This window comes from Aethalodelphis obliquidens, unplaced genomic scaffold (assembly GCF_003676395.1).
Source record: "Aethalodelphis obliquidens isolate GAN/ISIS:26980383/991018 unplaced genomic scaffold, ASM367639v1 scaffold34, whole genome shotgun sequence".
Taxonomy (NCBI): Eukaryota; Metazoa; Chordata; class Mammalia; order Artiodactyla; family Delphinidae; genus Aethalodelphis; species Aethalodelphis obliquidens.
The window spans coordinates 4576698-4602423 of record NW_020837978.1 but is presented as its reverse complement, the minus strand read 5'-3'; the positions used below and the strand labels follow the sequence as shown (position 1 = coordinate 4602423).

General features: G+C 49.5%; 1 long non-coding RNA gene across 1 annotated transcript in view; it reads left to right on the top strand.

Annotated features, from left to right (window-relative positions):
* Positions 1-24803, top strand: part of LOC113631715 (uncharacterized) — a 100238-nt gene extending 75435 nt beyond the window's left edge. The window contains exon 6 of the long non-coding RNA XR_003437526.1: positions 24686-24803. This is a non-coding gene — a long non-coding RNA (uncharacterized LOC113631715). The remainder of the gene's footprint in view (positions 1-24685) is intronic.
* Positions 24804-25726: the final 923 nt, after the last annotated feature.

Below are 25726 nucleotides of genomic sequence, written 5' to 3'. Positions count from 1 at the left end.
CTCTTATTGTCCTGTGTCCTGCTGCTTGGCTGTCTCATTCCTCTCTCCCCTTGGCCACCTCACACCACATCCCCCCTCCCCCCTCCGTCCCCTCCCCCATAATCCCCTTCCTCACTTACTTTCTCTGCTTCACTGCGTCGCTCCCTTCAATGGGCTCTTTTCAGTGGCTCTGTTGGCCCCTCTCAGCCTCTTCACAGGTTCTTTCCTACCACGTCCCCCATCAGCCAGGGGAGGCTTCAGGGGGGCTCAGCCAGCAAGGGGGAGGGTCCTTGGTGACAGTGCTGAGTTCTACCTGGGCGCCAAGCTCCTGGATAACGGCAAAGCTTAATCCTCCCAAGCTCTGTGACTGAGCTCTCCCACCTTGTGTGTTCTGGGGAATGACTTACTGCGGAGACCACCCTCGCCCTCCAGACTTAGATAAGACCCACTGCTATGGGTTGAATGTGTCCCCCACAAATTCATGTGTTAAGTCCTAACGCCCAGCACCTCAGAATGTGACTGTATTCGGAGATGGGCCTTTAAAGAGGTGATTAAGTTAAAATGCGGTCATGGCGGGTGGGGCCTAAGCCAGTGATTGGTGACCTTGTAAGGAGAAGATGTCAGGACACAGACACACACAAAAGGGAGACCACCTGAAGACACAGGGAGGAAGTGGCATCCACAAGGCAAGCAGAGAGGCCTCGGAAGAAACCAGCCCTGCCAGTACTTCTAGCCTGTAGAACTGTGAGAATATAAATTTCTGTGGTTTAAGCTCCCTAGTCCGTGCTATTTGTTACAGCAACCTCTGCTGACTGATACACCCACTCATTCTTGTGACCCCATGAGACTCCATGTTCACCTGTGACAAGGCCTGACACAGACCCTCCAAATTCCCATCTTTGTTTCATAAGTGATTAGCTGAACTATTTGCCCCTCAAAACTAGCTAGACACAGGGAGAGACATCTCTTGTTCAGCTGACAGACTCCCTTGATTATAAAAAACATCCCAACTGTGAAATCACCCAGCTGTGACTTGTCCTCTCCTCCCTCTGAAAGTCTAGACACACCCATAGCCGAGACACCCTGGTCTTCAGAGCTGGGATTCTCTCCCGACTGCAATAGCCTGAGTGCAGTCAATGCCTTTACCTCTTTGTTTTTCACAGTAGAAACTGTTATTAATTGAGCATTTGCTATGGGTAAGGCACCGTTCTAAGGACTATACATGTAGTATTTCATTTAATCCTCACCATAACCCTAGGAGCTGTGCATGTTTCCCCCTATTTTTTTGAAGAGGAAAAGCAGAGTAACTTCTCACGTCCCATGAGAGGACACGGCAGATTTGGAATTTCACAGGCAGGGTTCTTTCTCTATATTCTGTGCTATGGCTATGAAGTCTCCCACATTAACCATTAATACATTCATTCTTGCTGTACTAATAATAGAGATGGAAAGTGCTCTGGAAGGCCAGGAATTAAGAGGCTGGGGAAAGCTTATGAGAAGGTGGCATTAGAGGGGTGTACTGGAGGCTGGAAAAGGCTTTGTTGAGTAGAGATGAGGAAGGATGTTACAGGTTAAGAACAGGCTCTGTGTCGTTCAATTAGAATTGGGCTCTGGACTCCGGAGAGCTTTTTGGGACCAAGATGCAGACTTAGGAACCATGTGCATGGAAGCAATGAGGGATGTTGAGAGAGCCTTTCAGAGCAGCAGGAGGATTGATGAGTTAGTGAGAAAAGGCAAAAAGGCATAGACTGCTTTTTCAGGAAGTGTGATAGTAAAGGAAAGAGAAAAATATGAAAGTAATTGAGGGGCCAGCAGGCAGGGTCAAGCAAGTGCCTGAAAATACATGCAATTGTGGATTCCCTAATGCCTAGAAATACTGAGCTTCACTCTTCTCCAGGCCCTGGGCTAAGCATAACCTTATCTGGTCCTTTCCCAAACCCCGTGAGGCGGGTATCATAACCACCTCTGTATTACCGATGAGGAAACTGAAGCTCAGAAAGGAACTTGCAGGATACAGAGCAACTGGAACGCTCATTCATACGTGGCTGGTGGGAATACGAATGTCTTTGAAAACAGTTTGGCATTTTTTACCAAGTTAAACATACACTTACCGTAAGACCTAGCATTTGCTCTCTGAGTCATTCATTCTCTTCAAAAGAGATGAAAACATGTCCACATAGAGACTTAACCACTAGTCTTCACAGCAGTATTATTCACAGCAGCCCCCAAATGGACACAGCCCAGCTATCCATCCATAGGTGAATGGATAAACAAGCTGGGGTATCCGTACGATGAGTCACTACTTTGCAATTAAAAAACTCTAAACTACTAAGATGTGCACTCACCACGGCTGAATTGAACAACGCATTATGTTGAGAGAAAGTAGCCACGCACAAAACGAGTACAAACAGCGTGTGACATGGTTTTGTTTATATCAAACTCTTGAAAAGACAAGTGACAGAAAGCAGGTCCGTTGTTGCCTGGGGCTGAGCGCGAAGAGGATGGTCTGGGAAGGGGCCTCACGGGAGCGCTTTTGAGTGATTGAAATGCTTTTACCTTGACTGTGATGGTAGCTACACTGGTATACATTTGTCACCTAGGAATATTTTATTGCATGCAAATTATACAGGTCATAAAAATTTAGAAAAAGAAAGAGTCACATGTACTGACATGGAATACCTTAAAAATAGGTCACAGAAAAATAAGCCTAGAATTACATTAAAAATAATACAATTTTAACTACGTCCCCATCTATGTAAATGCATGGTGAAGGATCCAGAAAAAAAATGCAGCGAAGTGATAACCGGATGTCACCCAAGGCGAAAGGAGTGAGATGGAGGAGGACTTTCCTCTTACAGTTAGTATATGTTCCTTCTGTATCGTTTGGCTTTTATAATCAGTATGCATGTATTGTTTGTATACTGGTTTTTAAAAAAAGGTGAAAAAAGAAACACACGCAGAAAAACTCATGTCCCAGTTCCCATGAGTCTGATCCCAGTTCCGACTCCAAAGCTGGAAGCTAAGAGCCGCTAGGCGTGGGGCTCCGCCCTGAAGGACCGCGGTTGCCTGCCCATCAACTCCAGGAGCAGGACGCCAGGCAGAAGGGGCAGGGGTGCTCCTCGCACGCTTATGTGGAAACACAAAGCATGTGGAGGAATGCCTCGGACTCTCCCAGTGTCCCGTATAATTTGGCTACAAAGCCAAGATAATTGTGAGCAATTTTTTTGTTGTTGTTGGTAAGTGTTTTCTAGGGACAACCAAATAATCTAGTTTCCTCTTGATCAGTGGCTCTTAACTGGGGGCAACTCTGCCCCTCCGGGGACATCTGGCAGTGTCCGGAGATACTTTTGGTTGTCACAACCTGAGGGGCAGAGGTGCCGCCGGCACCTAGCAGGCAGAGGCCAGGGACGCTGCTGCACACCTACCAAGACAGGACAGCCCCACGGCAAAGGGTTATCCTGCGGGAAGTGTCGGCACTGCCCAGGCTGGGAGACCCTGATGCAGACAGCACTGCTTCTGTGATACTCTCCAATCTGATTCAAGAAATAAAAAGAAATCACCCAGTTTGCTTTAGTGATGGAAGCTGATGCTTATAGAAGTGTTCTGTCTTTAAATATTACGAGCTGTAGTGTGGAAATAGAAACAACAGAACAGTCTTCTTGTTTCTGGACAAAAGTTGGTCTTGGGCAAATACATGCTGTTGGGAGAGAACTTGGCCAGGAGCACGGTGCCCGGGGTCCTTGCTCTGTAGCACTGCCATGTGTCTTTGGGAGTTCTGCTCTCCTCGGGGTGGAAATAAGTGTCTTCAGCTCTTTTCTGGCTCCAGCAGTTTTTATTCTCTAACCAGTCCATGCATGAGTCAGTGTGGAGAGTTGCTAAAGCACAACAGGAAGAAGGAAGAAGAAGCCCGTGGTGCTCTGCCCTTCCACACCCAACTGTGCTCCCCGCGTGCCCGGCTTCGTGTCCCTACACGGGCTTGAGAAGCAGCTGTTGAGAAAGGAGGGGGTGGAGAGGCAGGAAGGCTGGCCAGGGGGAGGTCCCCAAAGGCTGGCCAGGGCACCGTCCCAACTCGGGGCAGAGGGACCTCTGCGAGACGTGCTTCCACACTGGGGTCCAGGGGGCTGTGACGTGCCAGTTATTCTCAAGAAAGAAATGATGACTGGCCCCGACATTTTGATGCCACTCTTTGAGAAGACATGTACTGTTTTCTGGGACGAATTATCGCTCACTTTCCGTAGTTCTTATGAGTCTCAACTCCAGAAGCTGAATTTTTTTCTCTGCTATTCATGCAAGAGGTTTGAGTTGTTTGTTTCGTTTTCTGAAACAACTGAGAATAGGTGATTCTAAAAATATACCTAGTGGACACATTGTATAGGTCATCTATACACATGGTAAGACATTTAAATACGAAAAAGGGTATACAGTGAAAAATAAGTCTTCTTCCCAGCTCCGGGGTAGATGTTCCTTGTTTTCGTCTCAAAATGGTCCCGGGGGAACTGAAGAAGTTGGAGAATTGCTGCTTTAGAGGAGAGAACATCAAACTGAGGGGGCTCTTTCTTGTGACATCTTAGGAAAGGAGGCCGGAGGGGCCAGAGTCCAGGAAGATGACAGTTCTGGACAGACATCCACAGCGAGATAGACCACTGCACACAGCTTAGGTGGTTGCCCTGCTGCTCTGTTGATAGAGGAAAAGGAGAAAAAGTCAAGGGATAGGAACAAAGCAAGAAACTGAGGCTTTCGGAGTTACAGGCTGGAGTTCTACTGGTTTTCTTCCAGAACAGTCCACACTAGTGTATTAGCCAACCACTTCTGTTTTTCCTTCTATGTCATCATTTTCAGAGTAAGTGCTTGGCTAATACAGGGAAGTAACACAAGTTAGAAAGAATAGGATAGGGTTTCTTCGTCTTCTGTGTTTTCTTAGAACTCTGTTGTCTTCTTTCTGTGTTTAGCATGGCCTTTAGGGGCCATTGATGCCCCCAGTTACTCCGTGCCGGTGTATCACGCTTGAATCTCACTGGATTCCCGGGCGTGTGGGTACCCTGGGGTTCTGTGCTCCTGGCATCAGGATCGTATGAATGGGGCAGCAGGGAAGGGTGGGCACCACGTTGCATACACCTCCTCTGCTCACGTGCATGTTTCATTGCTCCTAAGGAGCAATGAAAAACACAAGTTCAAAGATAAAATTATTAGAAATTTCAAGCTGGCAACGGCAAAGCATTAAACGGAGCTTGGGACCCTTGTGAGCACAGGGCCCTGTGAACCTGCACAGATGGACGACCTGTGAAGTCGCCCTGCTGGTCTAGACGTGAAACCAGGACTTCTAAGGGCTCTGGAGACCATGAGACAAGATGCCTAGGGCCAACCCCAGTGCCCTGAGGATGGGAGAGCCAAGAGCTGGAAGGAACTTGGGTTCCTGATGACATCATTGAACCACTGGTTTTAATCCCCTGGGAACTTACTGGACTTCTTATCACCTGAGATAAAAACAGCCTTGTTTTTAAAGCTGGTTGGAGCTGAGTGTTCTGTCTCTTGCAGTCAAAAGCGTTCTAACGTATGTAGTGGGACATTCTGTCCTTAGTGGGTAAGCACCATCCTGTTTTGCTTCCTTTTTCCTCCCTGGCTGTGTGTCTCTGCTCCCTGCTGCTGACAAAGGTGGACACATAAAACTAGGGGCCACCTAGTCCATCCAGATAAGACTTTGGAACTTAGAAGACTGAAGCGACCCAGCTGGCAACCAGGCCCTGCTGTCAGATTTTGGATGGAATGCCGTCCCACACCATCCCCAGCCAAGACACCTGCCGTCCTGAAGATGCTGTATTTACCTGCACTGCCCTCTTCAGGCCAATGGATGACCTTGTAAGAGTCACCTGTGACCTGAACAAGCCTGGTCCAGTCACACCCAGGGTTAAATCAACTCAGGGAGTCTCGCTGCCTCTCTGTGTTCGTTCCTCAGGCTTCCAACGTCAGGGTCATTCAAATTAGGAGTTTTAAAAAAAATAATAGTAAAAAATTAGTGAATCTGAGACCCCCAGAAAGTGACCCCAGAAAACATTAGCTAAGCAGCAGAGCTATAGAAAATCCTTGTCGATACGTAGACAATTCTACCGGCCTGCAAATGTTTCTACATCCTTCCTGGACTTGAGAAGTGCCCGAAATTGCCTCTGGGAATTGTACAGACTCTGCTCTTACAGACTCAAAGCCATCTCCCTTGTAATGAACACAAGTCGCTGGAGACCGCTAACAGGGACAGTTGGGCAACCTTGTTATCAACATTCTCAAGTGCCGGCAATCCTTAGAATCACGGAAGTTTACGGTTGGAAAAGTCCCACAGAGTTTAAGCCCTACCTGATGATCCAGCCCCCCTGTGGAGGTAACTGAGACACAGGTGTGATCTGTTCAAGGTCAGCAGTTGATGCCTACCTGGGATGAGGTGTTTTGATCTCCTCCCCGCCCCCTCCACTCCCTTACCGCTCATGCTAATTTATTACAGGTCCTGTCTCTACAGCCTACATTCTCTTCAGTATAAGATTACACTTTTTTCCCTATTACTTCCCCCTCTTCTCCCTCCTCCCCCACAGCTGCTGAGTGTACGGCTGAGATCAGTTAACCAGGAACTTCCTGCCAAGTGGGTTCTGCCCAGGTGGCAGATCTGCAGAGCTGGGTGCGAGGGGAATCTATCTTGTCTGTATTCTTTCTGCTATGTGTTTCACATAATACTTGAGCTAATTTTGTCAGGCTCAGAAATGTGCCCAAGTGACTCTGTGAATACTTAGAATAGCAGAATGTTGAATTTAGAATGTAGTCTTGCAGTTCTCTAACTATGCTCCAGGGAACCCCAGGGGGTTCCTTAAGGGGTGCCTTCTGTGAGCAGGTGGGGTGGGGAGCTGAGCAGACCTTCTTCCCCTCCCCTGAGTCATTTTATTCAACTGGGGAAGATTTCTCAAGAAGAAAGGTTTCAGTGCTACAAAATGGCTTATCACAATGGATCTGGTCCATCTGGAATAAGATGAGATGACTGGATCTGGACAGCCATTTTGGATCATGAGACAGAAGCCATCTGTGGAGGGTGATGAAGCCACAAAATAAGACAAACTCAAGCCCCGCTGGTCATGGGCTGCCTAGGTTCATGGGAGAGAAAGCTCAGTTTCTAACTAAATATGGGGAAGTGGAGGCTTGGCAGGAGGGTAGAGGAACTGTGATCTCTCCATGCACAGGTGCACCACCCCTAGTGACAGAGCAGGGCTGGACAGCTGGTCTGAAGACTTCCCCTCAGGAGTCACCTCGTGGAGAGGCCTCAGCGCCTCTGAGAAGCTGTGTGTGTGGCTTGGCTGACAGGTGGAGCTGCTGGAACCAGCTCTGTGGTGGCTGCTTATCTGGGAAAGGAGGGGCACAAAATCAACACGGACCGATGACTACTGGGTGACAGACACTGAGAACCTATCCATGCCCTGGCTCTGAGCAGATGCCCCCAGCACCTCTCCTGTGGCAGCCCCTTGGGACAGACACTGCCCTGCCTGCCTTTCCTCTGAGCCTCAGGGCAGCAGCAGGAGAAGCTGCAGCCTGTCTCCGAGGTGCAGGCCCTGAGAAGGGAGGTGACTCAGGGCAATGCAGCTGGTAAGGGGCAGGGCCAGGTCCAAGCCATCTCCTGGTCCCCAGCGTGCTGTGCTGGGCTATACCGTATCCCAAGACAATTCTTATTTTGTTTAAAGCCTCAGGAAGCCAGCAGCTGCCAGTAGCACGTGAGCCTTCCAACGACTTGAAACTCAGTAACAGAATAGAATAGAATAGAATAGAATAGAATAAAAAGAATAGAATAAAATAAAGTAAAATAGAATAGAATAGAATAAAATAAAATAGAATAAAATAAAGTAAAATAGAATAGAATAGAATAAAATAGGACAGAATAGAACAGAATAGAATAGAATAGAATAAAATAGAATAAAATAAAGTAAAATAGAATAGACTAGAATAAAATAGAACAGAACAGAATAGAGTAGAATAGAATAGAATAGAATAGAATAGAATAGAATAGAATAGAATAACTTGAATTTCCCCTTACCCATCTAGAGAGTGGCAGGCCTCCCTCCATGCCCGTTCTCGCGGGGACACCGCCATCATAAAGTGGAGTCCTGAGCTGCCTCCCTATCCAGAGTCTTCCGTGAGTCACCACATGCAGCCCAGCCCGGCTGGAAAACATTGCTCATCCCGCCTAAGCTTTGGGCGGGTCTGGGAGCAGCCGCCGCCTCGGGGACCCGCGGGGCCTGTGAACGAGTGACGGGGCGATCACAGTCGTGTGCCGTGCAGGTCACGAAGTGTGCATGAGGCGCCAGACTTCCGTGGTGCAAGAAGTTTCCAAGTGTCTTTCAGTAAATGGTGTGTCTCAACAGCCTGCCAGCAGCTCTGGGAGACATTTCAGCCCAGTTTGTTTGCCCAGTTTGAGGCTTCTTCCTGCTGGACCCTGTCCAGCCTCTTGATCATCTAAATGTTCTCTGCAGAGACTGGGGGTCATTTTGAATAAGTGGGACTGATGTGTGTGCCGGGAGGGGAGAGGTGATGGGGAGAAGAATGGGAAGGAAAGCATGGGGGTCTGTGCTAACCCTCCTGGGACGTGTGACACTGTCAGCGCTCTGAACACTGGCCTTTTCAGCGCTCATACTCGTCGTCTTTGTTCCCCGCTTTTAGGGGATGTGGTTAAAAGTCGGTGGTAGTGATGGGCCTGGCGGTGGGGTCTGAATATCAAGGCTTGAACTCGAGGTTTGCTTTGCCAGCTCTAGAGGAAAACACGCTGTCCCTCAATTTAAAAATTAAACCATAAATCTTTATGAAGACATTCAAACTTAAATGGTAAACTGAATGAATTATTCCAAGTGAGCACAAAAATGTATGAAGAAATTCAAGCCACAGCCTCCTTTGGCATCTTTCTCATTAATTTTTAACTAGTTATTAACTTACGATCATATTCTCCCTCACTGGAAAGAGATACTTTTTGACATTACTCCTAAAGAAGAACCCGCATCTCTGAGGCAGCTCAATTTGAATATTCCATTTAGTTATTTGCAAACTAAGCAAAGGACAGGGCAATTCTCAGCAAAGTATCTCTGGGCAGATCGATGCCAAAGATGAGGCCTGGGGAGGGGCTTGGTGGCCCTGGCCCCTCGGTGGCTGGAATGGCTGCGGTTGGGTCAGCAGAAGTGGCCGCTGCCTGCCCCACCCTGACCCCTTCTCACGTGGGTGAACACCTGGCAGTGCATCCCTGCTGCCCCCACCCCCGGGCTGGGCTCTGCAACAACGGGGTACATCTCTGGGGCGTGGGGCTCCCATCTTCCGGGCTTTGGGAGCTGAGTGGAGTTGTGGGAGCAGCATAGTGAAAACAACGCTCTCTGCTGCCACGCTGCTTTCTGACCTGGAGGGCGCCCTGCCTGCCTGTGCCCAGTGCGAGATTCGGGATGGAGTTCTGATGGGGAGAGGCATGCTGTCCACCCCAAGGGACAGGTGTTACTTGGTAGCGTGGGTTTTCAGGGAGCCCCTCGGAGCCCCTCGCTGCTTGTGATGGCGGTGAACACAAGCACTGGGTCAGCAAACCACCAGGACCGCGCCCTGAGTCTGTGTCACACACGGGAGGTTTGCCTTTGTTTTTGAAGAGGGGACGTCTCTAGTCTCAACTATGTGCTGCTTTGCCTCCCCCCAGCCCTCACTGATTTCCTTCTCTCCGGGGTCACAGGACACTCAGGAGCTGGGGAAGGGGTCAGGCTGGACCTCTTGGGATGATATTCCTCACCACCCTCTTAGGGGCTTGGAGAATCGGTGGCAACCAGTGAAGTTTTCAGGGTTTAGTAACCAGTCAGGGTCCTGAGCTCTGGGCACAGCTTTCTTTAGCTCTTTAAGGTTGGGATTAGAGGCGCCTGGAAGCTCATGCAGGAGAGAAATGAACCATCCCTGCTCGGTTGTGGACGGCCGCCAAATGGACAGCTTTGAAACACTCAGCCAACAGCCTAGAGGGTCCCGTGGAACAGCCTTGGAACAACTTTCGGAGAAGAACGATATCTTCCCCAACGGCTCAGCATCTGCCTGGGTGGCAGCCAGAGCCCGTGAGCACCGCAGCGCTGGGGTGCCTGGGGTGAGGCTCGTGGCCATAGCAACGGGACAGAGCGACCAGGTCCCCGGGATTGAGAACAGCGGATAAGATGCGGTCAGGCAGGGGAGGTGCAGGGTGGAGAGGGGAAGGTGGGCTCGCCTAGAGAGTGGAGCCACCTTCCTGCTGTGGATGAAGCCCCGCGTGAGTCCATCACAGGCTCCAAGAAGCAGGTGCAGTTCAGTGGGGAGCTTGTTAGACGCCCAAGCTATAATCGACCCGTTGGCTCCGTCAAACAGTAAATTAGCAGCCGCAGTACTGGCTGTGTGCCACCAACCTACTGTGGGCTGACCCTTATCGAAATATTTACGTGGACGATGCTCTCCCAGGACCACGATAAGAGAGTGCGTGGTATTTCCCCCCACCGATTTTCCCGTAAGTCTCATCCTCACGCCGCTGGGCAGGAGAAGGCACGGAACCCACCCCATGGGGAGAGATGGGCGGTGTGTGGGAAGCCTGCCGCTGGAGCTCTGGGCCCCGTGCAAAGCTGTGAGTTCCAATCCCAGCAACGCCACGACCCATCACGTGACCTCTCTGTGCCTCAGTTTCCACACCCATAAAATGGGGGTGGTGAGATGGTCAGAGCCTCTCCAGTTCTGAATTTCCGTGTGTCTGTGGACTGAGGAGTAAAAGATTACGAGGCACTTTTATTGGTTATGTCTTCTTCATTTTTCTCCCTCCATTTCCTTGACGCCATCAGCCGGAGTCGAGGACAAGCTTTACAAATGGACAGGTTTCTTTTTCTGCCCTCCCTCCTCCGCCCACCCTTCTCTCCCTCTCTCCTTCACTCCTTTCCTTCCTTTTTTTAAAATTTAATTTTTATCTTATTTTATACTAGAGCCTAGTTGATTTACAATGCTGTGTTAGTTTTAGGTGTACAACAAAGGGATTCAGTTATACGTCTACATGCATCCATTCTTTCCTGCCTTTCGTCCTTTTTTATAATTTAATTTTTATTTTACTTTGTATTAGAGTAGAGTTGATTTACAATGTTTACAATTTACAATTTACAATGTTGTGTTAGTTTCAGGTGTACAGCAAAGGGATTCAGTTACACACACATATATATATATATCCATTCCTTCCTGCCTTTCTTCCTAACTCTTGCATGTGTCATTTGGCTATTGTAAAAAGTCATTAGGCAATTGTAAAAAGGCACGGTAAAAAGGTAAAAAGGCACGGTAGGCAATTGTAAAAAGTCATTGTAAAATGACTTTTTACAAAGTCATTGTAAAAAGTCATTTATTTTTGTCAGTCTTATCTCCTCACCTGCAAGATGACCCCAACTCTCCTTGAGGTCTAGATCCCCTGGCTCACCCGCCATCCACCCCGTCCACCTTCCTGCTGCAGGTCACCCATCTGAATTCCGAGCTGCCGGCCCCACGTCTTCTTTTGTCCCAGCCCTGGCATTGCAGCATCTGAAATTGTTTATCTGCTGCAGTCATTCTCAAACCCAGGAAATTTTAAAAAATCAGTGCCTGGAAATTAGGATGCAGTTGATCTTCACTGGCATTTTTAATGCTCCCCAAGTGACGCTAATGTGGAATTGCCCTTTAAGCTACTATTGAAGGGAATAAACCTCTTCTTATTGACAGTAAGCCAATCCTTGCCTATGACCATGGTGGTTGTGTTCTCATATTCTGATACGGCTTCCCTGTGGGGTGCCCCTTAGATCTGATATCACCCCCTGAAGTAAGCAGCCACTAAGACAGTCCCCAGTGACCCCTCACGTCCTGGTACTCACACCCCCACAATGTAACCCCTTCCCCTTAAGCCTGGGCTGTGACTTGCTTCTAACCAATAGCATAGGACACGAGTGATGGAATGTCACTTCCAAGGTTTGGTGACAAAAGTCTGTGACCTCTGCTTGCCTGCCCTGTCTGTCTGTCTCTGCCCCCTCCCTCTTCCCATCCAGAGCCCTTGCTCTGAAGGAAGCAAGCTGATAGGTTGTGATTTGTCCTGTGGAGAGAACCAGGTGGCAGGGAATGAATGTTTCCAGCCAACCGCCAGTGGGGACCCACTGACGCCCCAGCACAAGTGAGCTTGAAAGTGAAATGTCCCCCCAGTGGAGCCCAGTGGTGACTGCTGGCTCTGTGCAGCCTGTGGGAGACCCTGGGTCAGAGTTACCCAGCTAAGCCATGTCCAGATTCCTGGCCCACAGAAACTGTGAGATAATAAATGTTTGCTGTTTTAAACTAAGTTTGGGGGTCATTTGTTACACAGCAATTGATAGCTAATACACTCCCAAGAGAGGAGGTGAAGCTGTATTCCTGGGAGGGCCAGGCTTTCTGTAGATTCTGGGGAGAGGAGGGTCTAAGAGAACACTTTTGAGGGTGGGTGCAAAATGGGCAGGGCCCAGGTTGCTAAGGTTAGGCGGTGGATGCCCAGGAAGCAGAGTCTGCCAGCTAGACCCGTGCTTCTCAGATCTCAGTGTGCATTCAGATCACCTGGGAAGCTTGTTAAAATGCTGATTCTGATTCCATAGGTCTGGTTGGGGGCCAGAGACTCTGCAAGCTTCCAGGTGATGCCGCAGGTCTGGGGACCACGTGTTAGGGGACAAGGAGCTGCCCTGTCCAGATTCCTGCATCTTTCTGGTTACTTCCTTTTTAAGTAGCTTCTTTGTTCCAACCCTGACTTGGTGACGCTTCGGGAGGCCCAGGAAGTGGCCTTTGCCCTTTGGAGGAGGAGCAGTGCCCCCTGAGGCCACACGGTGGAGGCAGCGGCGAGACAGAGAACTCAGAAAGGAATCTATGATTTGGGATGAATCGCAGGAAGGAACCATTCGTATAGAAATGGTCAATTATTGGCAATTTCATGACGTTCCAGTTATTAAGCCTGGCCACGCCTCCCTACCCAGAGATCCAGAATCCAGTGTCTGTCTTTATTGTGTGGATTCCTCAGCAGCGCTTCCACGTCACCAAACCACAGAGGGGCGCGGACCCCGGGTGCGCAGCCTGAAGCAGCCAGGAGAAAGGCCTTTGAAGGCTTTTTAAAAAAATCTTACTATTTCATGTGAGTTAATGGAAAGTGTTTGTTACAGTAGAAAAATAACTTCCTCCCCAAGTATCTGTGTAAAGTGGCTGCCTCAGGAAGATGTCCTGGGACTGATGGGTGACCTGGGAACATGGCTCTTGGCCCCAAGCAGCGCTGCCTGGACTCCAGCTCCCCTGTCCGACCCTGAAACCCCACCTCCTGCTCAGACGCTCCTGTTTTCCTCACCCTCACTCACTTCCGATCTTGACCTTTCCCCTCCACTTTTCCTCTCTCACCGTCTTTCAGCTCTCTCCTGCCTTCACTCTCAGTCTCTGCTAAGTGTGGGTCCAAGGTCAAGCGTTGCAACTGTGCTCACAGTCACCCCCCCAAGCCTTCCCACCACACCCTCCTGGGTAAACCCCACCCTTCAGAGTAGACCCCCACCCTCCTGAGTAGACCCCACCCTCCTGGGTAGACCCCAGCCTCCTGGGTAGACCCCACCCTCCTGAGTAGACCCCACCCTCCTGGGTAAACCCCACCCTCCTGTGTAAACCCCACCCTCCTGGGTGGACCCCACCCTCCTGAGTAGACCCCAGCCTCCTGGGTAGACCTCAGCCTCCTGGGTAGACCCCACCCTCCTGGGTAGACCCCAGCCTCCTGGGTAAACCCCACCCTCCTGGGTGGACCCCACCCTCCTGGGTAGACGCCCCTCACCGGGCTTACCCCAATCGTCAGTTTTCTCCTCACGGGCTTTTGGGCAGCGGTGTTTTATACGAGGCCAAAGGATGCTAAAGGCTTCCCCGCAGTTTCACATTATCCAGCCCGTCCCGGGCTCTCCATCCTCAGCACTTTAACCACTCTTTCTTCGAACTTGCCTGGTGTGAAGCGTGTACTCCGGCTGTCCTAACAATGCAGGTTTTTGGTCCCATCCCAGTTCTGGGGAGCAGTTTGGGAATCTGCATTTTGACATCCCTCCTGGGGATTCTCCTCAGGAAGCATCTTGGGAAGCACCTTTGTTCACACAGGACGCCCTGTCCTGGACCCCTGGGCCGCTGGGGAATTGTCTGCCTACTGCCCAGTCCTACCCCACCGTCTCCTCGGCCAGGTTCTGCATGGCCGCCTTTCCCAGTTAGAAGATCGAGGCCATCTGCTCTGCGCTCCCTGAAGTTCCCACCCTCCACCCTCGAACGACCTCCACACGCCCCCCCTTACCTTCTCTCCCCCATCAGGGTGCCCTCACTGCCCACCTGCTCCGGCACGTGGCCCTTCATCACACCCTTTCCTGCACCTTCAGCGTTTCCGTCACCAAAGCATCGTTTTGTTTTGTTTGTTGAGTTGGGCTGTTCTTCTGCTCCCTGCATCCTTCAGTAACTCGGCTTCTCCCTCCAGCCCCCAGTGCAGACCCAGCCTCGCTCTGTCATGCAGGGTCTCATCTTCCCCCACCCCGGCCCTCTCCCCTGTCCTGTCTGGTCCCACGGGGCGCCTGCCTGGTGGTTGGCAAGGTCTTTGCAAGCCCCTGGTTGAGCCGGGCAGGGGAGGTCGTGCTGAGAGAGTGGAGGCCGCCTGCCCCCTGTGGACCCAGCAGCGCCCAGGGTTCCGTTTCCCTGCCCAGCTGCTCTGATCCGAGCCTCTGCCCCTGGTGACTCCCTGCAAACACACAGGGCCTGTCTCGTATGGATAACCACAGAGAACCCACAGAAAAGGGGAAAAATCACTGCCACATGCTTCCGAGGATGGAAGGCTCCTGAGGCCTGAGGGGGGGCTTCTGTGCACAGACTGTGGTGGTGGTCCCTGGAGGAGACCCCTGGAGAAGACCCTCGGGAGCCAGTGAGCATCGGGCCCAGTGCCGCCTGCAGAAGGGCGGCACGCAGCCCTGAGCATTTTCACTCCCACTCACACCCACCAGCCGGATCGGTGATTTTTGTTGGACTTAAAAAATGAATTATTGAGGTGAAACTCATATAACATAAACGTAACCATTTTAAAGTAACAGTTCAGTGGCATGTAGCGCATTCACAATGTCGTGCAAACACCACCCCTATCTAGTTCCAAAATGTCTTCATCACCCCAGAAGCAGTTTCCCCCCATCCCCCTCCCCAGCCCTGGCAACCACCAATCTGCTTTCTGTCCCTGTGGATTTATCTGTTCTGGAAGTTTCCTATAAATGGAATCAGACAGTATGTGACCTTTGCTACTGCTTTTTTTTTTCCCTTTAGCATCATGTTTTCAAGGTTCATCCACGGCAGAGTATGTATCAGTACATGCTTCATCCCTTTTTTTTTCTTTCAAAATTTTCCATTGTGGTCAAACACACATAACATAAAATTTACCATCGGAACTATTTTTATGGGAACAGTTCAGTGGTATTAAATACATTCACGGTTGTACCACCATCACCACCATCGTCTCCAGAACCCTTTTCATCTTCCTCAGCTGAACCTCTGTCCCCATCAAACAGTCCCACCCCCCCACCCCCTGCCCCTGGCAGCCCCTGCCCTATATGTCTCTGTGGTTTTTCTGCTCTAAGTGTCTCATGTGAATGGAATGAGAGGCGATTCTTAAAGTAAAAATAGGCTCTCATCGGTCCTCCGTTTCCTCACACAGCCCTGCAGCTCAGGACTCCACACATTTTGCCTGATGATGAAGATCCTGTGGGACTTGCAAGACCAAGGGTGACACATGGGCTGGAAATCCCATGTCACTGGAGACTGGCAGCTGACTCTGATCAGCAACCAAAGAAGAGCCTGGGAGAACCCAGTGCCTTTCTGTCTCCTCCTGAAAGATCTCCATGTCTAGGCAGTACTTTTTTAAAAAAAATTTTATTGGAGTATAGTTGCTTTACCATGTTGTGTTAGTTTCTGCTGTACAATGACGTGAACCAACTATATGTATACCTATATCCCCTCCCTCTTGGACCTCCCTCCCACCACCCCACCACTGCCATCCCACCCATCTAGGTCATCCCAGCACCGAGCTGGGCTTCCTGTGCTTTGTAGCAGGTTCCCGCTAGCTAGCTATTTTACGAATGGTGGGTGCATATATGTCAATCCTATTCTCCTAATTCATCCCACCCTCCTCTTCCCCCCGCCCCGTGTCCACATGTCTGTTCTCTATGCTATGTCTCTTTTTCTGCCCTGCACATAGTTTCATCTGTACCATTTTTCTAGATTCCACATATATGCATTGACATACGATATTCATTTTCCTCTATCTGGCTTACTTCACTCTGTATGACAGTGTCCAGATTCATCCACATCTCTACAAATGACCCAATTTTGTTTCTTTTTATGGCCGAGTAATACCATTGTATACATGTACTGCAGCTTCTTTATCCATTCGTCTGTCAATGGGCATTTAGGTTGCTTCCATGACCTGGGTACCGTAAATTGTGCTGCAATGAACATTGGGGTACGTGTGTCCTTTGAATTATGGTTTTCGCAGGGTATATGCCCAGTAGTGGGATTGCTGGGTCCTATGGTAGTTCTACTTTTAGTTTCAACTATGATTGTTACCGAGTCCAAGCCCATACTGCTTGCTGCATGACAGGCCAATAAATTGAGAGACGAGTTGTTGGGGCCAGGGATAGTGACTTTGTTCAGAAGCCAGAAGACCAAGAAGATGGTGAACTCATGTCCCAAAGAGCAATCTTGCCCGAGTTAGAGCTCAGGCTTTTTTATACTAAAAGGGGATGGAGTAAAGTCAAACATTTCTTGGCTCTGGTCATCCTCCAGAGGGGATGTGCTAATTTCTTCCTCCTTGCAGTCCTTCACAGGGGGGCCTAGTCAGGATGTTTCCTGTGAGCTAAACAAAGGTATGTTAGCTTAATGCTCATGACCTGGGAGGCAGGGTTCCCAGAGATGGGCCATGATGCATAAGTTAAGCTTATAGGCAGCATCCCCTTTGGTGATTAACTTGTAATCTTATCCCACCACTGACACCTCCAACCTCATGGGCCACCAGATCATATGGCTCCAGTGGTGGGTGTGCTTGCACTGCAGTTTGGACCCCCTGCAGGTGCCACTCAGAGTTAATATTCTTCTGTGCCACACAGTGTATGGGCTGGAACAGTACTTCCAGGTGTAGAATGTTCTGCCTTCAGAATCAAATGAGGCACAACAGGCGTGGTGCTGCTTTCCTTGTGGTAGGGGAGGCAAGATGCAGAAATTTGTATTTTACCTTGGAGGGGGCATTCAGGAATTCTCTGGCCACTGGACTCCTAAAGACTTCATTGAAATGTGAGCCCCTGAATCTTCACAGGGTTTATCTGCCATCCTCTCTGGTGCATGTACTTTACTAAGGTCTCCAGTGAGACCTTATATTATTGCTCTTTGTGTGACATCTGCACATCCTTGATTTTTGCTGACTGTTTCAGAGAAGTGTCCTTTTGTATTTAAAGGTGTAATTGTTTTCTGTGTGTGTTGGGAGGGGAAAGGAAGGAAGGAGAGGAGAGGAAAGCAAATACCAGGGAAGAAATACAGACCTCCTATTATTTCTTCTGTCCAATCTCCATGATGTCATTATGTTCTGTAGGATGTTCGGGTGGTTCACATATCTTCAGACCATTTTATGAAGAAGGCAGGAGAGTTCATACAGCCATGAGGCAAAGAGCTAATTGAATATTGTTTTCCATCCCACATAAACGCAAACAGTTTCTAATTCTCTTTAATGATTGTTTGCCACGGACTAAATCCAACACAGCACCCGTGAGCGGGGCTACTATTTGTTTAATTTGTTGTAGGTTTTAATCATTCCCTCAGATCTATTCAGTTTCTGCAGGGGCCAAATTGGTAAATTAAATGCAGATAGGATGGTTACAACCACTGTGCACCCCAGAGGTCTTTAACGGTGGTACAAATTTCTGCCACCCGCCTCAGAATGCAATATTGTTTTTGATTTGCTACCCCGACAGGTAGGGCTATTTTCAGAGGTTTCCATTTGTTGTTCTCCACTATGATAGGACTTATCCTAAGGACCAGCGTTCCAAAGTTGAAGCTAATCCAACCACCAAGTAGAGCTAATACAGTTGTGCACTTAGTAAGGAAACGGCCATAGGCGTGTCAGTGGAACCACAGGACCACTGTGAGCTGGACAGTAACTTGGACTCCATGTATTGCCCGGCCTCGTAGGTCCCCACTCTAACAGGGGGTCTCCAGGGTCAATGTCAATTCAGACCCAATAGTTCTTACATTGTCTGAGTTTTCACCTTTTCCCAGTGATTACTCACCTAGTAACCTATGACCTTTTCAGTGATACTATTGTTAAAGTTGAGTTTTCTTCTCCCCAAAAGAAGATATGTTAAAGTCCTAACCCCCAAACCTGTGAATGTGACCTTATTTGGAAATAGGATTTTTGCGGATTTAACCACGTGAGGATGAGTTCAGTTCATTAGGGTGGACCCTAATCCAGTGTAACTGGAGTCATTATAAAAAGGGACAATTGGAACACAGGGACAGACATGCACAGAGGAAAGACGGTGTGAAGACAAAAGGAGAAATCCATGTGAAGAGGGAGGACTGGGGGGATGCATCTGTCAGCCACGGGATGCCAGAGATTGTTGGAAAACCACTAGAAGCTAGCTAGCAGCGAGGAGGGATCACCTCCACGTTTCAGAGGGAGTGTGACCCTCCTGACACCTTGATTTCAGACTTCTGATCTCCAGAACTGTAAGAGAATACATTTCTCTTGTCAGCCACCTACTTGGGGTACTTTAGGAAACTAATGCAGCTACCGTCACAGTACAGCTTGCAGCGGTGTTGCAGGGTTCTCCCTCTCTGGTCAACGGGTTCCAAATCTGAAAGCTGGCTTGAATCTAGACACTACGTAAGAAGCCGTAATATTTTATTGGGGGCGCAGCCCCGCCGTCTCCTGGTCCTCTATTCTTGCCTCTGTTTTTGCAGATATTGAGTAGCACCCTTCTTGGCTGCCTGTTTATTTTTTCCCTTGGGAACACCATGCTCTGTTAACCGTGTCTGTGACTCCCTGGTGGTCACGCCTCTCTGGCTGCCTCTGTGGCCTCGCCAGTCAGGAGGGTGGTAGCAGCCCTGTAGCTTCTGGTGGTTAAATGCAGGCTCCTGCTAGAGCTTCGGGGCTCTCCCTCATCCTAACCATGGTTGTTCATGAGCCCAGCTCTGCGGCCAGCCCTCCTACGATCTGTAGAGCAGAGCCAGCCTGAACATCTCGAGATGCTGGGTCCGCCTCCCCAGCACGTCCCCCTTCTGGGGGAAGCTGCGTCTTCTGGGCTTCCTGCCGGGCACCATCCTCTGGTGGGTCTTCTGCCTCCCTAATATTCATTCCCATCCCACCATGCCTCATGCTTCTCCACCCTTCCTTGGCCACCTGCCAGGGAGGCTGGGGCTATTTTGCTTCACCCAGCACTGCCCATCAGTTTCTCCAACAGAGAATTCGTCCACCCCCTGGGGTCCCTGCGAGGATGTTAAATCCTGACTCTAGAGAAATTGCCCTTGAATCTATGAATTCCTGATTTCTGCAGTCTGACATTCTGGCCTCCTTGATCGAGTCCTGTGAAAATCCAGTCCCAGAAGGGCTCACCTAGCTCCTGCCAATAAACACGGCTAATTCTCGCAGCAGCTTTGGTGTGTCGTTTCTTTCCTTCTTCATCAGCACAGCACATGCCCAACAGGTTATGCTGGACTCGACAGCCTTTATCACCTAGGAGCAGAGAGAAGAGGTGGGGTGCTCCCGAGGGGCCCCAGGCTCCTGTGACAGAGGCTGGGAGAACCCTGGGTTGAGATGCAGGTGTAGCCCCGGTGGAAGGAGAAGGGCACTGGTGCAGGTCTAAGAAAGTTTCAGCCAGGCCTATGGGGAGTCCTAAGGCCAAACCGCGTCTCCCGGACACAAGGATCCCTCCCTTCTGAGTGCGAAACCCTCTGATGCCTTGTTTATGAAATGAGGGTGGTACTTATTGTACAAGGAGCTGTGTGGATCAGATAAGACAAAGCCCGAGAACGTAGCCCATTGAGGATAGCAAGCCGGTGCCACTCCCTTTCCCATGCCCAAGGCAAGTGGCACAAATTCACAAAAAAATTATTTTTTTCCCCAGGGCGGCCTGATTCAGCCGCTGAAACAGTCTCAGTACAGTGTAGCAAGCGGTCTCTGAAATGAAATCTAATTCCTAAGCCGGACCTAGGCACCACCCGGCCCTCTGTCCCTGGAAGAGTCTTCGTTGGGACCCCCAAGGCATTTCAAGGGCTTATGAACTGGTAGCTGTGTTTAATGAGTCTGTTCTGTAACTTCCAGGTATTCTGTTAGGATGGTATTATCCAAACAGCACAGAGCAAAACTTCAGTTCATTGGGAGGGTACTCATTTCCTTGGGTTATTTGTCAATTTTTGATTTAAGGAAGTTGGGGGTGGGGGCTACTGTGGTGAAGAGAGGAGAGAGGAGCTTGGGTGCACGTGGAAGTCGGGGGGGGGCCGGGAAGGGTCTATTTCTCTGCTGGGGGAGGGGGGGGGGGAAGGTGTGTGCTTCTCTGAGGGTCCCACAGGGAGGGTCACAGGTCCGTGTCCACCGAATACAGGTTAAGACGTACTGGGTTATTGTCTTCCACCCCAAAAGCTCCTGCATTTAGGAGTACAGTGAACATGAAGGGAGAGGAACAATTTTTCATCTGTCTGCTCTTTTCTCTTTCACTCTCCCCACTAATCAGACTGGCCTTGGGCAGCTCTGGGTGGAATGGGAATGGATGTTCCTCAAAGCAGCCTGTGCTGGCCTCTTCTGAGACACTCATGTGCACACCATGCACTCACACACACATGCAGACAAATCACACATGCACACACATGCAACAAACCACACATGCACACGTGCAAAAACACACACATGACTCACATGTACACAAACCCACACAATTACACATGCAGACGTGCAAAGTACACAAACATGTACACTCAAATGCTCACACACAGGCGCGCACACACTTGCGTACACACATGCACACATACACACTCACACAAACACGCACACATACACACAATGTTTTCAGCAGTTTCCTGCAGGGGTCATCGCAAGGAGGCAGGAAGTGTCTCCGTGGTCGGCCAAGCTCCAGGCCCGGCTGTGTATGAACAGCTCACCAGCTGACACACTATGCAGTATCTCATCATGACACCATCTTCTCATTGTTCTATTTAAACATATTTTCTTTTTGCCCGAGTGAGGAAATGGGCCACATTCTCTTCCCTTCCTCCTTCCCCTCATAGCTGTTTGCATGTACAGTTTCCTAGTTAACTCCTTGGTGTCAAGGAAAAAGGATTCTCATGATTTTCAGGCATATAGACTTCTGTCTCCAGGCCTTGAAAGAGGCTCCCACTTGCCTTTGGACAGCCTCCGGGAAATCTCTGGTTCTAGCCTTGATTCATCCTTCTGGAAGGATCTGGGTCACAAATGCGTCTCTTAGTGAAGGCTGTAAGAGGTCATGGTGACTATTGGTTAAAATTTGGGATTTCTATATTTTCCTTATGCTTCTTCCCCCCCTTGCTCTTGGTGTGACATCTGCACATCCTTGATGTTTGCTGACTATTTCAGAGAAGTGTCCTTTTGTATTTAAAGGTGTAATTGTTTTCTGTGTGTGTTGGGAGGGGAAAGGAAGGAAGGAGAGGAGAGGAAAGCAAATGCCAGGGAAGAAACACAGCTCCATTCCTGCTGGGCCAGCCATTTCTGTCAGTGTTACTGATGAAGCCACCTGGGAAGGATTTCTTAAAGCGGTGCTTTGGTGGAACCGGCAGGGGTGGCTGCTTGGCTACGTGAATTAGAGAGAACTCTACGTCGCAGGACGGGAAATCTGCGTTTAGCGGACAGTGAGAGCCATGGGAGCCGAGTGGCCAGGGGTGCTGTGTGCCGGCGGGACTAGGGCAGGGGAGCCCGGGGGTGGAGGGTGCAGGGGCGGCTGTTGGAGCCTCTCCCGCAAAGGAAGCGAGGCCTGGATGGTGGTGCAGGCAGCAGGAAGGCAACAGAGCAGACAGACAGAGGTCACTTCTGCTGCTGATTGGATGAGGAGACAGGGAAGCGGGGGACAGCTCCTCTGGAGGCCAGGCGGGGGGTTCTGGAAGGTGGCAGGGAGGTTGGGAGGAAGAAGAGGTTTCGTGTGGTCGTGGAGATTTGTTTTAGACGTGGAGAGCTGAAAGTACCCGCAGGAGCAACCAGAATGCCACTGCAAGTGCAGGAGGAACCTTCAGGACAGGGGTTTGCCCCAAAGATGTGGAGCAAGCATCGCATGCTTAGAGGTGACAGTTGAGACTGTACAAGGAGATGAGACCCTGAGGATTGTGATTCGTTAGAAAATTTAGATCACCAAGCTCCCTCCTGACAGTTCCCTCTGTAGGATAGATGATAGATAGAGAGATAGATAAAATAGATAGATACATAGAGCTAGAGATAGATAGAGGTATATAGATGATAGATACATATACAGATAAAATAGATAGAGATAGAGATAGATAGAGGTAAATACAGATGATAGATAGAGATAGATCAATATAGGTAGGTAGGTAGATAGATGATGTCTGTTATAAGTTCTGTATCTACTAAAATAAGATTTTGTTGCGATTTCCTGGTTGTCTAAATATGTTCATAGAAAATTCACCACAATCATCAGAGGCTTAAGCGCTTGGTCTCCAAGTACACGACAAGTTCAAGGGGCTCCTGCTTGACTGTTGTGAGTTGCAAGGTGGTCCTGTCCAGCAAGGTGATCCCTCCTGTCACGATGTTCCCTGCTCTGCAGGGCTGTTTAGGCGCTGCGTCCACACTCCGTCGGTCAGGATTCTTCGGGGCTCACGTGTCCCATCTCAGCTTGGGATGTTTCCAGCTCCCACCGTGGTTCCCCTAAGCCCTGGTGAGGGACGCCTGCAGGGCCCCCTCCCAGCACTCTCACAGGATCAACCTGTAAATAAGGGCCAGTGAGGCTGGGGCAGGGACCACCGGAGAAACGCTCCTGTCCTTCGTCCATCAGGCGGATGGTTCTGAGATGCCCTGTATGGGTTTCTCCAAGAGCCTCGCAAGATCTCTCTCCAGGCAGCTGCCTTGATGGCCAGTAGCACATCTTTGTGGTGACTTTTCCTCCTTGCCTCACTCCTGCTCCCTGGACCTTCTTCCCAAATAAACTGCTACGTGAGGTACTCTGCTTTCAGGGAAACCAGGGCTAATGAAGATGGAGTCTTCTAACTAGCCAGACCTGAGGCCTGGGGGCTCTCAAATAGGAATGAGACGGGATGGGGTGCTGTGGTTATGGTGGGGAGAGTGCAGATGCCCAATGAAAAGGAGTGCTGTTTCTAGAAGCAGAGGGGAAATAAACGACACACACCAAGAACAGGAAGGAGTGAATGAGAGAGAGGGTTATTCTCTCTCTCTCTCTTTCTCTCTCAGTATGTATACATAGGGGAATATGGAATATGGTTTACTGAATGGTCAGGCTGGAAGTTCAGCCATAATCATGCCTTAGTCGTATTTAGCAATACCTCTGTGTTCCACTCGTTAGAGGGTACAAAGCAGTCACGTTTCACAAATTCTTAGTCCTCCGAACACACTTACAGAGGAGACGAGGCTATTCTTCTCATTATAGAGATGGGAAACCAAGGCAAAGTGATTCATTGATCTCCCAGAGCCATAAAAGAAAGTCGTTGTTGAGTTTTGGGTTACGTTTTGGGCTTCCTGCCCACTGCAGCCAAGCCCAACCTTTGACTGGAATCAAGCCCAACCTTTGACTGGAACCAACCCCAGGGAAGGAGGTTTGTGGGCTTCCTGGAAGGCAGAGGTTTATATTTGCTTGTCCTGTGCTGGGGCCTTTCACCTGGTGTGGCCCGGGAGGATGCTGCAGGAGGTATACCTAGGAAAGGGAGGGGTGAGCCATTCTGAGCAGCCAGGCTCGGGATCTGCTGCGTCATCGCTGACCATCTGCCCATGGCTGAACTTGCCACTGCCTGGAAGAGTCTGACTGCATTCATGGATACCAAGGACAGAGCAGAACTCATCTCTCTACAGATCTGAGTCACGCAAACATACTATTCTTAAAAAGATAGTGAATAGAACAAAAAAGAAGCAGCCTTACAGATACAGAGAACAAACTAGAGGTTAGCAGTGGGGGGGGGGAGGGGAAATATAGGGGTGGGGGGATGGGAGGTACAAACAATTGGGTGTAAGACAGGGCGCAAAGATGTACTGTACAACATGGGGAATAGAGCCAATATTTTGTAGTAACTGTGAATTGAGTGTAAGCTTTAAAAATTGTATTAAAAAAACCCTGTAGTAGAATGCCAGAAAAATGCCCCCAGTCTTTAGCTGTTATGTTTATATGTTGTTGCACAAAGATATGTTTTCAGGAGAAATTGTCTCCTCTCAGGAATCCATAAAATACAGACAAAAACACGCTTTAATTTTGTTTCTCTGGTTTTTTTCTGGTTTTTCTGTTTTCGGTTCTGATTTATTTTCAGTCTTTGGGGTAAAGCTTGGGGCTGTATATTGAGGGCGGGATAAATGGGGCGGGGGCAACCAAAAAGTATTTGGCCTTTATTCATGGCATTTCCATAGGTGGCTTTATTTATTCTTTACCACCCCCTGTGAGACATGCACCATAATTGTCCTTTTTCGCAGCTGAGTAACCTGGAACTCAGGGAGCATGGTCATGGGAGCGCCACTGGGCAACTTAAAAGAGAAAACCACCATCCACTCCCTGCAGGGGCTGCCCCCAAAGCCTGTGCTGTTCTGTCTGGTGAGTATCCCCCGGCTTCCTAATGCACGAGGTCTAGCTTCCCGTAGGTCTGAGTCACGCTGTGGACTAGCCTCGGGTATACTGGATGGTTGACAGCTGTGATCGTCCGAAACCATGGGTTTGTCGTGCATTTTTCAAATGTGGTCTTTCCTACTTTTTATCACGGATGCCAGATTTTCCTCCTTCTCCCAAAGTTATCTTTAGGTATGCACATGTGTGCACACTCACGCACACACACACACACACTCCTGTATCTGAGTGGGGGGAAGTGGAGATGGGAGACAGTAAAAGCGCATGTTAAATTCAAGTGATCGTGTGTCTTAGTTCCCGTTGCTATAACAGTGTGCCACAGACTTCGTGACTTATAAACATCAGACATTTATTGCTCACGATTCTGGAGACTGAAACATGGCAGTCAAGGTGCCAGCAGGGTTGGGTGAGGGCCCTCTTCCAGGTCACAACTCATTTTGTCCTTACAGGGCAGAAAGAGGAGGCAGCTCTCTGGGGTCCCTTTTACGAGGGCACTAATCCCATCCTGAGGGCTCCACCCTCATGACCCAATCACCCCCCCAAAGGCTGCACCTCTGAATACCATCACATTGGAGATTAGCATTTCTACATATGAATTTTAGAGGGACATTCAGTCCATTGCACCCATTTCACTGATTTTAGGAGGAACACTTTCTCGTGCTCTAGCCATTCTGAGATCTCTTATTCTAGCTGTGAAGTAGGCAGCTGTGTGTCATAGTGTTGCTGGTACTGTATGGGCATCAAAGCTTAGAGAATGGGTGTCAGAGGTTTGGAGGAAAATTCTGAAGACAACTGTGGAGCACTTTTAGGAGAAATACGGCCTTACCAAAATTCTCCTGAAAGCCCTCGATGGCTCATAGGACAGTGGTGGATGGAGAACATGGATTCCAGAG